At 42.1% G+C, this 17941-nt stretch overlaps 1 protein-coding gene across 1 annotated transcript in view; it reads right to left on the reverse strand.

The window, feature by feature from the left end:
* The window catches only part of nipblb (NIPBL cohesin loading factor b), a 437039-nt gene extending 419963 nt beyond the window's left edge, over positions 1-17076 (reverse strand). Inside the window, exon 1 of the mRNA XM_048594301.1 lies at positions 16984-17076. The gene's annotated coding sequence lies outside the window, so the exon portion shown is untranslated. The remainder of the gene's footprint in view (positions 1-16983) is intronic.
* Positions 17077-17941: the final 865 nt, after the last annotated feature.

Genomic DNA, 17941 nt, shown 5'->3' on the forward strand with positions numbered 1-17941 from the left:
TTTCCCACCATCAAGCCAGTTCTGTATCCAAATGGCTAGTTCTCCCTGTATTCCATGTGATCGAACCTTGCTAGCAAGTCTACAACGCTGACGCTTGTCGAACATCTTAATTAAGCACACCGCTCTTCCCTCATCAATCTTCTTCATTGCTTCTTTTGAAAAACTCAATTAAGTTAGTGAGACATGATTTCCCACACACAGAGCCATGTTGACCATTCCTAATCAATCCTTGCCTTTCCAAATACATGCAAGTCCTGTCCCTCAGGACCCTCTTAAACGACTTCCTTAGATGTAGGATCTGGATCAGCGCAGGCTTGGATGGCCGAAGGGCCTGTTCCTGTGCTGTAATTTTCTGTTCTTTGTTCCTCTGTATTTTGCTTTTATGTGAAATGAAAAATGTTCACCTTTAGGAATGTCTAGAAAGCATAACTCAGCTGCTCATCAAACAGAATTTTAGAAAATGAAGATATGCTCATTGCACCTTAATGTAGAACACTTGCTTAAGCAGTACTACATGCATACATTGCACTTTAACCTCCACATCGGCCAAAATCATTATCACTGCTAACCTCTCTCTCTCTCACACACACAAATACTTTGGGGACATTCTATCTTATAAGTGTATCTAATTTGGTCTCCGCAAATGGCAACAGATAGAGATCCTAAAACATAAGTTTAGAAGAGCAAACCTCTCCTCCCCTGAAGACTAGCCAAAATACCGTTTTGGTTAGTAGTACTGGCCTGATGAAATACATTGTACCTTCTGCGCGTACACGCATTCACGTCCAAGATCATCATAACAGCTGCAAATCTGTGCTGCGACATCACAAATCATGGAATCATACAGTGCAGAAGAGGGCATTTGGCCCATCAAGTCTTTACTGTCAAAAAAAGTTAAATCTACTAGTCCCATTTTCAAAATTCATTCAGGGGATGTGCATGTCTCTACCTAGGTTAGCATTACTCGTCCATCCCTTATTGCGCATAGGGCAGTTAAGAGTCAACCACATTGCTGCAGGTCTGGAGTCACATGTTTGCCATCCTTATCTGGTCTGGACGTCTCCTTCCCTAAAGGATATTAATGAACCAGGTGGGTTTTTCGGAAGATCGATAATGATTTCATGATCATTAGATCATTAATTCTGGAGGTTTTTTAGAAAATTGAATTCAAATTCCACCATCTGCCATGGCAGGATTTGAACCTAGGATCCCAGAATACTAGCTGAGTTTCTGGATCAATGGTCTAGTGATAATACTACTCGGCCATTGCTTCCCCCTTAATATATTATTCAACATATTAAAGTTCATAAGCCTTCAAACATTAATTAAGTTCAAGAAGCAAACAATTTACACTAAAAACGCAGGGAGAATTGACTGAAACGTACAAAATGACCAAAAGAACTGAACCGAGTATCTGAGTTAGACAAAGTGAGAATGAAAGATCTGGTGTAAAACTCGTTTAAGCTGAGACCACAGTTAGATGCCAGGTCTATTTACTGAGGATTAAAGACCTTTGGATTAGTTATATGAAGGATATGGTTGCATTGGATAAAATACAAAGAGCAATACAGCATAGGAACAGGCCCTTCGGCCTTCCAAGCCTGCACTGACACATTTTGCTCTTCCGTACAAAAACAGTCTTCACTTACACGATCCGTTTCCCTCTATTCCCTTCCTTTTCATGCAGAGGAGATTCATGAGGATTGAGCAGCACAGTTACAAAGAGAGGCTAGGTAAGTTCAGGTTGCTTTCTTTGGAGCAGAGATTATTGAGTGGGGGCCTGATTGCAGACCGTAAGAATTAGGAACTGGAATAGGCTGTTTCGTCCTCAAGCCTGCTCCGCCATTCAAAAGGATCAAGGTCAGAAATTACATGACACAAGGTTATAGTCCAACAATTTTATTTGAAAACACAAGCTTTCAGAGCTTCACTCCTTCTTCAGATGTTAGTGAAAGTGGTAGTATCAGACACAGAATTTATAAGTAAAAGATCAAAAGGGTCACACCACTAATGAGGATGTATTAAACAAACCTAAGATGGTGTTAAATCTTTAATCAGTTAGAAGGTTTTAACTGATTAATATGCAAATCCCTGAATTCCTTTCAAGTCACTGTTGAGAACACTGACCTTGTCCACCCGAGCCCAACACCAGCACCTCCACATCATTCAACAGGGCCATGGCTGATCCAACATTCCTTACATCCCTTTTCCAGCCTTGACCCTTTAAACTATAATTCTCCTAATGATCAAGAATCTACATCTGCCTTAAATATAAAGGGTCAATGATAATTTTCCAGTGAAAGGCAGGTGATTTAGTGACGTGAGAAAACAATTTTTACCAAGAGGATGGTAGGATTCTAGAATTCACTGCCTAGGAGGGTAGTTGAGGCAGGAAACTTCAGAACCTTTAAAAAAAATACTTGGGAACATTCAAGCCTATGGGTCTAGTTCTGGAAAATGAGGCTAGGGTAGATTTGGTGTTTTTTGGCAGTAAAGACTTGATGGGCCAAATGGCCTCCTCTGTACAGTATGATTCTATGATTGGTGGTGCCATAGTACAGATTTGCAACTGTTATGATGATCTTGGATATGAACATATCTCCGCACAGAAAGTACAAAGTATTTTATCAGGCCAGTACTACTTCCCAAAATGGTGTTTCAATTAGTCTTCAGGGGTAGAGAGATTTGCACATTCTTTAACCCAAAATTGTCAGGTTTTCTCCTTCCCTCTGACTTGTTATCCTTTATGCTGTTCCTTAAAAACTTATCTTTGACCAAAGGCGTGGTCATATGTTCTAGCATAATTCTGCAGATTAGAGTCAAATATTGTTCAGTTATTTTCTAGGGAAGCACAGAATCACACCATAGATCATTTTATTGCATTAAAAGGAGCTATTTAAATGAAATAAAGCAAAGAACTGCAGATGCTGGAGATCTGAAACAAAAGCAGAAAGTGGTGGAGAAACTCATCAGGTTTAGCAGCATCTGCAGAGAGAAAAACAAAGTAAACATTTAGAGCCCAGTGACCTTTGTCAGAACTGAAAGCAGCAGGGAAATGGCAGCAAGACAGACAGCCAGAGTTGAGCGGGTGGATGGGTAGAGCCAGACAGGGCAGACAGACAGGCTAAATTATTACACAGGCAAGAATTCTCTGTTTTTCAGCATTAACACCTCCTTTGAGTCTGACCAACATCATTGTTTTATGATTGAATTCACTCAGGTGAGTCATGTATCTTGTATTGAAGTGACACTGCTGTAAACATAGAAAACAACTAACAATGATGTTATGACTCAGCAATGCAGCACAACAAACCAATAGTTCTTATATTAATTCATCGCACTGAAAAAACATTATCACATTAAAGATATAGTCAAACAATTTTTCTTGGCAGCTTTAACGTAGATAATATTCCTCATCATACATTGTCCAGTTCTGGAGAACATCTGGCAGATACTCAGTCAACGATTACGTTTCATTTTGGCACAGAGCTAGCACCCAGCAGTCAAAATCTCATGATTCAAACCACATTCAAACATTTAAGCATAATCAAGACCATCACTTCAGCACTTAAAAAATGTTGCATTGTCAACTTCAACTTCACTTTGACAGTCTGAAAGAACAAATCCTTAAACCCAGCAACACAATTATTCTCCACTATCACAAACACTAATTAGCCCTAAGACCATAAGATATAGAAGCAAATCAGGCCATTCGGCCCAAGGAACCTGCTCTGTCATTTGATCACAGCTGATCACGTTTATCAAACCACCTTCTCCCAATAACTGTTAATCCCCTTACCAATCAAGAACTTATTTATCTCTGTCTTAAATACACCTAACAGGACATTCACAATTTTCTGCAGCACAGTTTCACAGATTCACCACCCTCTGGCTGAAGAAGCTCCTACTCCTCATTCTAAAGAGTCATTCGCTTCATTGAGGTTGTGCCCTCATGTCTCTCCTAGTAATGAAGGCATCTTAACCACAATCATTCTATCTAGGTTTCTCCAAGTTTCAATGTGATCCCCCACATCCTTCTAAATTCCATAACATTTGATTCTTCCAAACAAAGTACATGACCTTCAATCTTTCTACATTAAATTTCATCTGCCAAAGTTCTGCCCACTCATTCAAACTACCTGAATCCCCTTGCAGATTCCTCACGTCCTCATCACAACATGCCTTCCCACCTATTTCATATAATCAGCAAATTGAACGCATTACACTCTGCCCCCTCCTTGAAGTCATTAATATAGATAGTAAATAATTGAGGTCTAGGTCTGATCCTTACTAGGCTCCACTGGTTACATCTTTCCAACCTAAAAAGACTACCATATGCCAAATCAATCCTCAATCTATACTAATGCCTTAACCCCTATACCTTGAGCTAGTTCCATGTAATACTAACTTTCTCAGAGCTCACAATACATTCAAATTTCACTCTTCGTCATTAAACTTGCCACTTATAAATAAACTTCAATTATATTCTTTATGTTGAAGATTTTCCTTACTCAAAGAACAAATTCACAGCAAGTTGTAGGGATCGTGTCCAACGTGCTCAAATGCATCAACTTACTTCTGAATTTTTGTTGCAACCCTTACTCTCCTCCCTTATCCCAATGTTCAGGAGGACAGTTACAGAGAAGCAGAAAGCATCGGTAACTCAAAAATGTAACCCAGGGAAGCCTGATGGGACAGAGTGGAACCGTGTGCAGAAAACAGCAGTCCAAATGCCATACACCTTTATTTAATTTTTTTTAATTCAAAGATGAAGTAGGAGGGAGTTGAAGCCAGGTCTCCTGGCTCAAAGGTAGAGGTTCTACCACGGCATCACAACAGCACTCTACAGATATAGAAGCAGCAGTGAATTTAAAAAGCTGCCTCATCAGCTGATGACTAAACAAACAATTGTGAACATATAACTCAGGGACAGGAAGGAGTAAATTTAACAGCCATTTAAGTTTTTTTTTGGTTTAAGCTAAAGAATGAATTGAGTATTATAAATACATACAGAAAATTGATAAAACAAAAAAATGCATTATTCAGCTTACACTAATTTTTGAAACAACAAAATGACAAAACCATTTGAAAATAACTCCGATCCTTCCCAGAACATGCAATGAATTTTGGAAGAGTTCAAGGGGAGCATATCACACTTATTACATTGAGGTTTATTGGGCTGAGGGAACTCCGGTCTGTACAGACTCATCCCAACCCCCTGCCTATACTCAGGCTAGTCCTCCTCCCAGACAAGACAGTACAAACACTCCCCATAGTATTAGTCAAACAGCCTTTGCCTGAAGAGAATCTGTCTGTAATTCACATCACCAAAAGGATCCAATTCACTCTGAGATATGCCTTGTCCAGAATTAAGATCAGCTGGGATCATAACAAACGAGCGAAAGCCATGTCAGAAACATGAAGTTATATGGGCGGAAATTAAATATAAGAAAGGGCTGATTCCCCCATTCAAGATACATACAAACTATTCGACACCTCAAGTTTTCTTTCCCCCCTTCATTCATGGGGTGAGGACGTCGCTGGCTAGGCAGCATTCAATGCCCATCCCTAACTGCTGTGGGTCTGGAGTCACATGGAAGCCAGACCAGGTAAGGGAGGCTGTTTCCTTCCCTAAAGGACATTTAGGGAACCGGATGGTTCCAACATCGACAATGGATTCATGGTCATCATTAGATTCTTAATTCCAGATATATTTTATTGAATTCAAATTCCACCATCTGCTGTGGCGAGATTCGAACCTGGGTCCCCAGAATGTTATCTGGGTCTCTGGATTAACAGTCCAGCGATAATATCACTAGGCCGTTGCCTACCCTAAGTCTGGCCTACCATCAATAAGATCATGGCTAATCTGATTACAACCTTAAATTCAAAGTCCCACTGACCCCAATAACCCTCACCACCTGCTTAATAAGGATCTATTTTACCTGTGGTATAAAAATACTCAAAAATTCTGCCACAAGAGACAACAAGGTGCAGAGCTGGATGAACACAGCAGGCCAAGCAGCATCATAGGGGCAGAAAGGCTGACATTTCGGGCCTAGACCCTTCATCAGAAAAATTCTGCTATTATTTTTTCAGAAAAAAAAGTTTCAAAGACTCAAGAACCTCCTAGAAAATGCTTTGTCTAATCAGTTTTAAATTGGCAACCCCCATTTTTGAAATGACTTCGGTTCTGAATTCTCCCATTAGAGGAAACATCTCAACATCTACTACGCTAAGACCCCTCAGGATTTTATGCATTTCAATCAAGACGTCTCTTAGCCTAAGCTAAAAGCTTAACCTAATGGGTGGCATTGTGGCTCAGTGATTAGCACTGCTGCCTCACATCACCAGGGATCAGGGTTCGATTCCAACTTGGGCGACTGTCTGTGTGGAGTTTGCACACGTTAGGTGGACTGGCCATGCTATATAGCCTGCACATCCCTAGTCACTACAGGCAAGGTAGATTAACCATGCGGAATGCAGAGTTATGGGGACAGGGTGAGGGGGAAGAGAGTCTGGGTGGACTGCTCTTCAGAGGTTTGGTGTGAACCTGATGGGCCAAATTACCTATTTCCACACTGTAGGGATTCTATCATTCTTTCCTGACCAAGATCACAGCTGATCTGACTGCAGCCTCAATTCCACACTGCCACTTGCCTCTGATGTTTGGTCCTTGTTAGTTATTTAAGAATCCCTACCTCAACCTTAAAAATACTCAACTGGCTGTCTGGCAGAAAGCAGAGATTGGGGATAAAAGGGTCCTTCTCAGGTTAGCAGCTGGTGATAAGTGGTGTTCCATATGGGTCAGTGTTGGGACCACAAATTTTCACTTTATATGTTAATGATCTATATGAAGGAACTGAGAGCATTCTGGCTAAGTTTGTAGGTGATGAAGATAGGTGGAGGGACAGTAGTATTGAGGAGGCAGGGAGGCTGCAGAAGGATTTAGACAGGTTAGGAGAGGGGGCAAAGAAGTGGCAGATGGAGTACAACACTTCAAAGATCTGAACTGCAAAGGGGACTTGGAGTCCTAATGCAGAATTCTCTTAAGGTAAACTTGCAGGTTGATTGGTAGTTAGGAAGACAAATGCAATGTTGGCATTTACTTCAAGACGACCAGGACATAAAAACAGAGATGTACTTCCGAGGCTTTAAAAGGTTCAGGTCAGACCAGATTTAGAACATTTAAAGTAATTTTGGGCCCCATACCTCAGGAAGGATATACTGGCCCTGTAGCAGATCCAGAGGAGGTTCACAAGAATGACCCCAGGAACGAAAGGCTTAACATATGAGGAACGTTTGATGACCCTGGGTCTATAGTCAATGGGAGCTCAGAAGGACGGTGGCGCAGGGTGGGGGGTTCATTTTGCAGAATGTGCTCACTGTAAAAGTTTACAGCTTTGGGTTTAGTTTCATTTTAATGGTGCGTGTGCGTGTGCGGGGTGGGGGGGGTCCAATTGAAAATTAGAGAATACTGAACGGCCTGGACAGAGTGGACGTTGGGAAGATGTTTCTATTAGCAGGAGAGACTAGGCCCCTTAGAGTAAAAGGGAAGACTCTAGAACAACAATGAGGAGAAACTTCTTCAGCCAGAGTGTGGTGAATCTATGGAATTCATTGCCACTGAAGTCTGTGGAGGTGAGGTCACTGGAGTATATTTAAGACAGAGATAGATAGGTTCTTGATTGACAAGTGGATCAAAAGAAGGAGAATGGGGTTGAGAAACTTATCAGCCATGATTGAATGGTGGAGCAGGCGTGATGGGCCGAATGGCCTAATTTCTACTCTGTCTTATGGTCTAATTACCCCGCCTCCACCACTCCCTAGGGAACAGCACTCCAAAAACTCAAAACCTTCAAGAACAAATTAGAAAGAGCCTTTTTCTTTCAAAAGAAAACTGTCTCCATTATTCTAGCCTAAATTAAGTGCGCAGCGAGCACACGGTTAAAACTCCAACAGCAACCTGACTATACTTTCTCTCACCAGCCTTTCTCTAGGGACTCTATGGATAAGGTTTCCTCAATTTCTCAGTTACCATTACATCTGTCCTGGTGATGCCACATTCCATTGGCAGGGCTGTTTTTGTCCTTTTATTTAAAATATACAGAACATGGGTAAGTTTCCACATTTTTTGTGTAGATGCTAGGGCTGTAGCTGTACTGGAACAGTGTGTCAAGGGGTGCAGTCAGGTTCTGGAGCATGGCTTCAGTACTATTGCTAGAATGTTGTTAGGACCCATACCCTTTACACAGTATCCACTGCCTCTGGTCATTTTTTGATATCATAAGGAACGAGTCGAATTGTCTGAAAGCTTGCACCTGTATTGCTGGAGGCCTATGGAGATGACGAAGACAGATCATCCACTTGGCACTTCTGGTCTTATCTCTTGCACTAACGTTGGAGATCATTTGTCCAACTATGAAATTCCAGGTCACTGATCATGTGTGCTGTGGGTCTTGCATGGCTCAGGACCCAATCTCTCACTGCACACTTGGCAAGTATTTCAAGAGATTGGTCCTCAGACTCAACTGTTTGCATTCCTTTCTCAGACTCCTTTTCTGTAAACCCTCTTGCTGACACGTGTCATACAACACGGAAGACAATCCTTTGATCCAACTTATCCACACCGACAGACATCTCAATCTGACATAGTCCAATTTGCCAGCATTCGGCCCATATCCCTCTAAATAGAACACAGAACATAACAGCGCAGTACAGGCCCTTCGGCCCTCGATGTTGCGCCGACCTGTGAAACCGATCTGAAGCCCATCTAACCTAAACTATTCCATTATCATCCATATGAAAACCTTTTCTGATGAAGGGTCTAGGCCCGAAACGTCACCCTTTCTGCTCCTATGATGCTGCTTGGCCTGCTGTGTTCATCCAGCCCTGCACCTTGTTGTCTCTCATCTAGTTTTGAACTCCCCCCACCCTAGGAAAAAGAGACCTTGGCTATTCACCTTGTCCATGCCCTTCATGACTTTATAAACCTCGAAAAGGTCACCCCTCAGTCTCCGACGATCCAAGGAGAAAAAAAAACAGCCTATCCAGCTTCTTATAACTCAAATGGTCTCGCCCCAACAACACCCTTGTAAAATCTTTTCTGCACTCTCAAGTTTAACAACATCCTTGCTACAGAAGAGTGACCATAATTGTATGCAGTATTTCAAAAGTGGCTTCACCAATCTCCAGTACAGCCATGACATCACAACTCCTCGACTCAATGTTATGACCAGTGAAGGCAAACATTCACCACAGGTCCCTGTTCGACAACACTCCCCAGGACCCTACCATTCACTGTACAAGTCCTGCCCTGGTCTGCCTTACCAAACTGCAACACATCACATTTATCTAAATTAGAGTCCATTTGCCACTCCTCGGCCCATTGGCCCATCTTTTCTTTTCTTTTCCTTTATTCATTCACGGGATGAAGACATTGCCGGCTACGGCTGCATTTATTGACCATCCCTAACTTCCCAGAGGGTAGTAATGAGTCAACCACATTATCGTGGGTCTGGAGTCACATGTAGACCAGACCAGGTAAGGATGGCCATTTCCTTCCTAAAGGACATTAGTGAATGAGATGAGTTTTCTGACAATTAACAATGGATTCACAGTCATCATTAGACTCTTAATTCCAGATATTTATTCAATTCAAAATTACACCAACTGCCGCGCCAGATTCGATCCCAGGCCCCCAGAACATTATCTGGGTCTCTGGATTAACAGTCCAGTGATAATACCACTTCGCCACTGCATCCTCATCTGATCCAGGTCTCCTAATGGACTGTGTCCTTACAGTCAATTTGTTCTAAGTGAGGCGCACTGATGCACATGATAATCAGGATGTTTCAACGTTGAGGTCTCCCACAGCAACTCCTTCCTGACCGTATACCACTATGCCACCACTTCTGCTTGGTCTATCATAGAATCATAGAAGTCTACAGCACAGAGGAAAAAAAGTCCTTCGGCCCAGCAGGACTGCACCAGTCAAAAACAAAAGCTTTACTATTCTAATCCCATTTTCCAGCAGTTGTCCCACAGCTCTGGAAGGCTTAGCATCAGAAGTGCACATCTAAATACTTAAATGTTACGAGGGCTTCTGCCCCTACCACCCTTAAAGGCAGTGACCACCTTCTGGGTGTTTCACTAATCTGCCTTAAAGTGGGAAATCTCCTTCAGGGCAGGAGATAAGCTAGTGGTATTATTGCTAGACTACTAATCCAGGGACCAGATAATGGTCTGGGGAGCTGCATTTCAATTCAGATTCTATGACAGATTCAATAAAAATCTGGAAGAGTGTAATGATGACGATGAAACCAGTGTCATCCAGTTCACTAAACTGCTATCCTTACCTGGTCTGGTATGCATGTGACTCCACACACCTACTAGCAATGTTGTTGACTCTTAACTGGCCTCTGCACAATTAGGGACAGGTAATAAATGCTGCCCAGGTCAGCAATGCACACATCCTGCGAATGAATATAGAGTGTTCTGCTTCCTCCAAGGCCACTCAGTTCCTGATCTCATTTCAACCTTCATTCAGTCATGGACAAAAGAGGTGAATTCAAGGCAAGAGAGTGGCAGCCCTTGACATCAAGGCCACATCTGACAAGGTGTGGTACCAAAAAACCAATAGGAATCAGGGGAAAACTCTCTGCTGTTTGGAATCATACCTGGCACAAAGGAAGATAGTCATGGTTGTCAGAGGTAGGTCATCTCAGTTCCAGGGCATCTCTGCAGTAGTGTAACAGGCACAACCATCATAGGCTGCTTCAATAACCTTCCTCCATCACCTCAATTAGAAACTGACTTTCCAAAACAAATGTTTAGCACCATTCATGACTCCTCAGATAGTGAATCAGTCCACATCCAAATGCCACAAGAACCGAATAATATGAAGGCTTAAGCTGAGAAGTGACAAGTAACACTTGCACCACACAAGTGCCAGAAAATGACCACCTCCCCACAGTCCTATGGCACTTTCCCCTGTAACCGGCGAAGGTGCAACTCCTGCCCATGTACCTCCTCCCTCTCCAGCATCCAAGGCCCCAAACATACCTTCCTGGTGAAGCAACACTTCACCTGCACTTCCCAGAATCTAGTCTACTGCATTCACTGCTCACAGCATGGTCTCCTCTACATTGGGGAAACGAAGTGTAGACTTGGCTACCACTTCGCAGAACACCTACAACCTGCTTGAAAAAAAGACCCTGAACTACCTGTTGCCTGCCATTTTAACACACCACCCTGCTCCTTGGCCTATATCTCTGTCTCTGGCTTGCTGCAGTGTTCCAGCAAAGCCCAATGCAAGCTGGAGGAACAACACCTCATTTTCTGCTTGGGGACCCTACAGCCCTCTGGACTCAATATCGAGTTCAATAATTTTAGGGCCTAAACTCTCCCATGTCCCAGACCCCTTACCCCACACACCAGGTCTTATTACCACATAGCCAGCTTGTACACACCCCCTGTTATTCATCACTAACAGTCCCCATTAACAACTATTCACCCTCCCAGCCCGATTGTTAGCAACTCCTTTGTCTGTCCAACTGTCTTTCTCTCTCTTTGGGCCCTATCCTATCGTTTACTCCCCACCTCCCTATTTTCTGCACATCAACTGATGTTTTACCAGCCATCAGTTCCGAGGAAGGGTCACTAGACCAGAAACATTAACTCTTTTTTTTTTCTTCACAGAGGCAGCACGGGGGCTCAGTGGTTAGCACTGTTGCCTCACAGTGCCAGGGACCCAGGTTCAATTCCAGCCTCGGGTGACTGTCTGCGTGAAGTTTGCACATTCTCCCTGTGTCTGCGTGGGTTTCCTCCATGTGCTCCGGTTTCCTCCCACAGTCCAAAGATGTGCAGGCTAGGTGGATTGGCCATGCTAAATAGTCCGTAATGTTCAGGGATGTGTAGATTAGGTGGGATGCTCTTAGGGTCAGTGTGGACTTGTTGGGCCGAAGGGCCTGTTTCCACACTGTAGGGATTCTATGATTCTATGATAGATGCTGCCAGACCTGCTGAGCTTTTCCAACAACTTTGTTTTTGTTCCTAGGTAGGAGTGTGTTCTATCTGCAAGATAGAATACAGAAATTCCACCAAGGTTCCTTAGCATCATCCAAACCCACAGCCACTTCCATCTACAAGAATGGCAGCAGATAGATGGAACACCATACCTACAAGTTCTCCACCAAGCCATGCACTGATTTGGAAATATATTGCCATTCCTTCAACATCATATGGTCGAAATCCTAGAACTCCTTCCTCAAAAGCATTGTGGGTGTATCTACACCAAATGGACTGCAGCAGTTCAAAAAGGCAGCTCAGCAACAACTCAACTAGGGATGGGCAATAAATGCATCAGCCACCAACACACACATCCCTAGGTGCATAAAGGGACAGCTGTGTTTGAATTTTAAGCATTGGTAAAAGGCTACCAGGTCTAAGATGCAAGGGACAGGCTTGAAAAAGAGATACCAATTTATTTACTATAAGTGGATGATTGACTATTGGTTGGCACAGCCAATGGGACATCCAGTTTGAAAAAAAAAATCTGCCAGTTGTTCGGAGTACAACCTACATACATGGCTGCACACAAGTACTGAAATTCATCTCATTAAACATCAAACAACAACTTTCCTTTCCAGGGTAAATCAGAGGTAGTCAAGGTTCAGGGGAAAAGTGATGGTCATAAGCTTTTTCATGGATAGGTATAATATACCAAAAATGACAATTTTTTTTTCAAACTGGATGTCCCATTGGCTGTGCCAACCAATAGTCAATCATCCACTTATAGTAAATAAATTGGTATCTCTTTTTCAATATCTCATTATCACACAGGATAGGTTTGTACACAGGTTGCAAACTCCAATAACTGGCAGACCTCATCAAACACCATAGCCTGCTGAGTACTGAAAACAGACAGCATGTCCATCGTGCTCAAATCAGCCTGTGCTTGCAAGCATCAGAATACCATATCTAGCATCAGATGGGATTCTACGATTCAACATTCATTAAATAATTGTGCTAAGAATTAGGCTAGAAATTAATTTATCAGACAGACTGATATTTGAGAGCCATTTGTGCACAACAGAAGCAACTCATTAACTCACAAGAACCTGTTTTGTGTAAGCAGAACACAACGTGTATTTTGAAAACCAAATGACAGAGATTGCCAGCCTCTGAATTCCCATGGCAACACACTGACCAGTGCCAAATTGTCTAGTCTTTAAGCAAAGATTGACAGTTAACTGCTCCTACTGCCAATCTGCACTCGTGCCTTATGCTGTACAAATCAATGTCACTTTTTTCAAGGTCCGAGGAAGGGTCACTGGACCCGAAATGTTAACTGATTTTTTCTTTACAGATGCTGCCAGACCTGCCGAACTTTTGCAGCAACTTCCATTTTGTTCACTTTTTTCAAGTCTGTTTCTTGTATCCCAATCCCAATGAGTACAAGACCAAGTGCCTTGATTTTGCTAAAAGGAAACAAATCAATTTTTTCTGGATGAAGTAACAGACTGATGAGGGTGATGCAAAACAAAATTCGAAATTTCAGGGCGACAGAACACGGAAGCGTTGTTAACTGCAAAAAAAGAAAGATTTTGAAAGAATATAGACATTCTTGTGTAACAGCCAGAAAATGGCACCTACATTTATTACTGTAGAGGCAACATGGTGTTATTGTCATTGGACTAGCAATCCAGAGACCGTAGCATGACCACTGGGGACCTGAGCACAAAACCCACCTCAGCACATGGTGGAATTTGAAATTTATTTTAAAAAAACAGGAATGAAAAAAGTCAACGACAACAGTGAAGTAAGTAACAACAGTTTGACTGCATTGTGGAGTCTTTCTTTTCAAGTCACTCCTGGGGCGTGGGCATTGCTGGCTGACCAGCATTTATTGTCCATCCCTAGTTGCCCTTGGGAAGGTGGTAATGAGCTGCCTTCTTGAACTGCTGCAGTCCACAATCTGTAGGTAGAGAAAAACAGCCTAACAAACCACTGTTGCATCAAAACATAAGAAGTGTCAAAAAAAAAATGGAATGAAACCGGACCAACCAGCTGCTATCTGCCTAGGCAATGGAAACAATAATGACAAATTCAACTAGCATCTGGGTTTTTCACCAGTATGAAAATTGGGAAAGGCATCTCACTAACTCATCGATCAACAGACAGAGATGGTCATATTCATGTAGTCGTGCCTGCAGACGACATTCCAGACATGCCCTGTCCTGCTGGCAGAACAGATTCAATGGAGATGATGGCACAGTGGCGATGAGGGAGGAATTGCCTCAGTTCTCAACACTGACTCAAGACCCAAACAAACTTCGTAGCATCAGGTCAAATGTGGGCAAAGAGACGTCCTGCTGCTCACTATTTAATATCACATGACAGAAGAAGTGGAATGTTCACTTATAACTGCTCAATGTATACCAACATTTGCAACTCCTCAGATACAGAAGCATTCCAAGTCCAAATGCATCAATATCTGGACAACACTCAAATTTGGACAGGCAAGTAACAGTCACACTCCAAAAGTGTCAAGATCATTTCCAAAAACACCGCCCCATAACATTCAAAGACATGGCCCATCACGGAATGCTCTATTAACTTCTTTTTTGGGAGCGGCGGCACTTCCATTGACCAGGAACTGCACAGGACCACGATAAAGATTATTGCTACAAGAGTCTTTCAGATGATAGGAATCCTGCAACAAGCAAATCACCTCCCGGTTCACCAAAGCATGTCCACCATCCATAAGATACAAGTCAGCAACATGGGAATACTTCCCACTTGCCTGGTTGAGTGCAGCTCCAACACTCAGGAAGCTTGATATCCATCCTGGGCAAAGCAATTCCCTTGAGCAATCCACAAACACTCACCTCCACCACCAACAAAACTCAGAAGGATTATCCTATAGTTCTCTAAACAGTCACCAATAAAACAATATCTTTCCTTAAAAAAGGGCAACCAAAACTTCAGTCTTCCAGATGCAGTCTCACTAGCATCTTGTACAAGTTGCAGTTAGATTTTTCTACTCTTGTACTCCAACCCTTTCGACTTCCTGATTACCTGCTGCATGTGTGTGCTGTGTTTTGTGCACAAGATGCACTATAGAAATTCATAATGACTCCTTACAAAACTTTCAAACCCTCAACTACTACAAACAATATTAGATGGTGGGAACACCACCATCTGAAAGATCTCCTCAAAGCTACTGACCATCCGACTTTGAAATATATCATCGTTCCTTCAGTCACTGTCAAAATTCTGAAATTCCCTCTCCATCAATACTGAGTCAACCTACACAACATAGACTAATTGTTCAAGGTGGCAGTTCACCATCACCTTCTCATGGGCAATTAGGATGTGCAATAAATATGGTCCAGCCAGCAACATCAACTTCCCCTGAAACATATAAATAAGTGAAAAAAGCCATTAACAAATAACTTAAATTCCCAGCCTGTATAGGGAAACAATCACAGGCCAGGGAGCGCAATTGGTCAGTAGATTCATAATCCAGGGACAACACTATATCACAGGATTCAAAATAACTCAAATATTTTATTCAAAGGAAGTTATTTTTACTGAAAAGTATTGAAATCAATTCCCCACACTCCAAGTTCATTGGAAGTTGGGAATTTCATTTACTTGAATTTGCTGGTATTACTTCAACATTCACCATATTGCCAGAAATACCTTTTACAGAGGGAACCTGCAATTGGCTAAGGACTTCAGTGGTGTTAGTTTGTGTAACCTGCAAGACTACTGACCAAGTACTGGAAAGTAATTATAATTTCATTAAGCTCCTCTTTTCCTTCAATCTCCAGATTACCGGGATTATTGCGTGTATTACCGGGATCATTATTTTTGAAAATGGAAGCAAAACATTTGTTCATCATCATCAGCCATAGAATCCGTAGTGTGGAAACAGGCCATTCAGCCTATCGAGTCCAAACTGACCTCCAAAGAGCAACCGACTCAGAACCACACCCCCAGCCTATCCCTGTCAAACTTTTTCCCATGGCTAACACTCCTAGCCTGCACATCCCTAGATACTATGGGCAATTTAGCATGGACAATCCACCTAACCTGCACATCTATGGACCATGGGAGGAAATACACGCAGACATGGGGAGAATGTGCAAACTCCCCACAGACGGTTGTCTGAGGTGGAATGTGAACCCAGGTCCTGGCATTAACCACTGAGCTACCATGCTGCCCCAATCACTGAGCTACAGTCCACCATTTCCTTATTACCTATTAATTCTCCATTTCCACCACAAGAGCCAATCATCACTTCACTTTGCAGATTCTGAAAAGCACTTGCTATTTGGTCTTAGATGTCAAGAAAGCTTTCTCTAATTTATTTGTGTTTTAGCTTTTCTCCAGTGCTCTTTGCATTCTGACCAGATGAGAAACAGGAGGGGCTCGAAAAAACACCAGTGATAACAGTACAAGAAGTGCAGCCTGCTACAAATGAGTAAATAAATCTGAAAGCAGACCATGGCAGTTACAGTTAGCTGGGCAATAATGGACAGACATTAGCAGAGAATGATTCAAAGACCATAGACAGGTTTAGGATAGTTTACAAAAAAAAAACTGCAAGTGCTGGAAATCAGAAACAGAAATTGGAGAAACTCAGCAGGTCTGGCAGCATCTGTACAGGGAAAACAAAATTAACATTTAGGTTTCTGAATGAGGGTCAATGGACCTGAAATGTAAAATGTGCTCTCTCCACAGATGCTGCCAGACCTGCTGAATTTCTCCAGCAATTTGTTTTTGGTTAAGATCGTTTATGTAACTGAGACAACGATAAACTAAAATTATACCTTTGAAATTAAAATGCTGATGGAACACTGATTTTGTAAAATTTTTAAAAGTTATTTAAGTTATTACAGTTTAAAACAAGCAATGCCAGTGGTTTAAGTTAGCACTAAATAACTGAAGCTCTGGTTATGTGGAAATACTTACCAGCAGAAATTTATGATTCTTACAGGAAGTAGAAAAAGGAACCTGGTCATTACTGCATCGTGGAAGAGTCTACTTGAAGCTGCATAAACAAAAAAAGGGTTCCGGAATGTGGCATTTACAGAACCAGCATATCTTTCACCACTAACTTCGAACAAAACGCATAGATGGTGAACCTTAGTGCACCTCGGTAATTCACCCCATTTTAACTTCAAATAGCTTAGTATGGATCGTTTACATAACGAGTCTCTTGCCATAATACCATTATCTATCTCTCCCCAGTGACTGCAATTGACCCGAGGAAAACTAACATTTTGTTGTAGTGTGCAAAATCAAACAGCAGGTGTCAACCGTCAGCCCACATGGTGAAAAACAACGCCCGAGCTAACAAGGTGTAGAGCTGGGTGAACACAGCAGGCCAAGCAGCAGAGGAGCAGGAAAGCTGACGTTTCAGGTCTAGACCCTTCTTCAGAAATCAGATTCTCCAGCATCTGCAGTTCCTACTATCTTGAAAAACAACGCCTGCCTGTTTTTCCCTCCACCAGAGCTTTTTGACAGACAGTGCCTATCACAGAAATATTACTGCACAATACTGAAGTATGCAGTCTACATCATTAATACAAGCAGTTGGGCAGTCAAATACAGCCTAACAGAACATAGACGGCAGTCTGTCTACCAACATTTCAACCTATACATACAATCTTCTTACATACATCAGATAAACAGCTAGTTCATAAGTAGAAAGTAGGGATGATCAGAGAAAATCCTACAGGAAACAAATATGTCCAAGGTTTTGATGTAAGGTGCTAAAAGTTTCAAAATATTCTTTAATGTCTTGGACATAGTCAAAGGCAAAATTATAGAATCTGAACAGCTTAGGGATATCTGGACAATTGATAACAAATAAGGGCAAAATACTATAGATGCTGGAAATCTGGAACAAGCAATGCTGGAGAAACTC

The sequence above is a fragment of the Rhincodon typus genome, chromosome 3 (genome assembly GCF_021869965.1).
Source record: "Rhincodon typus isolate 14 chromosome 3, sRhiTyp1.1, whole genome shotgun sequence".
NCBI lineage: Eukaryota > Metazoa > Chordata > Chondrichthyes > Orectolobiformes > Rhincodontidae > Rhincodon > Rhincodon typus.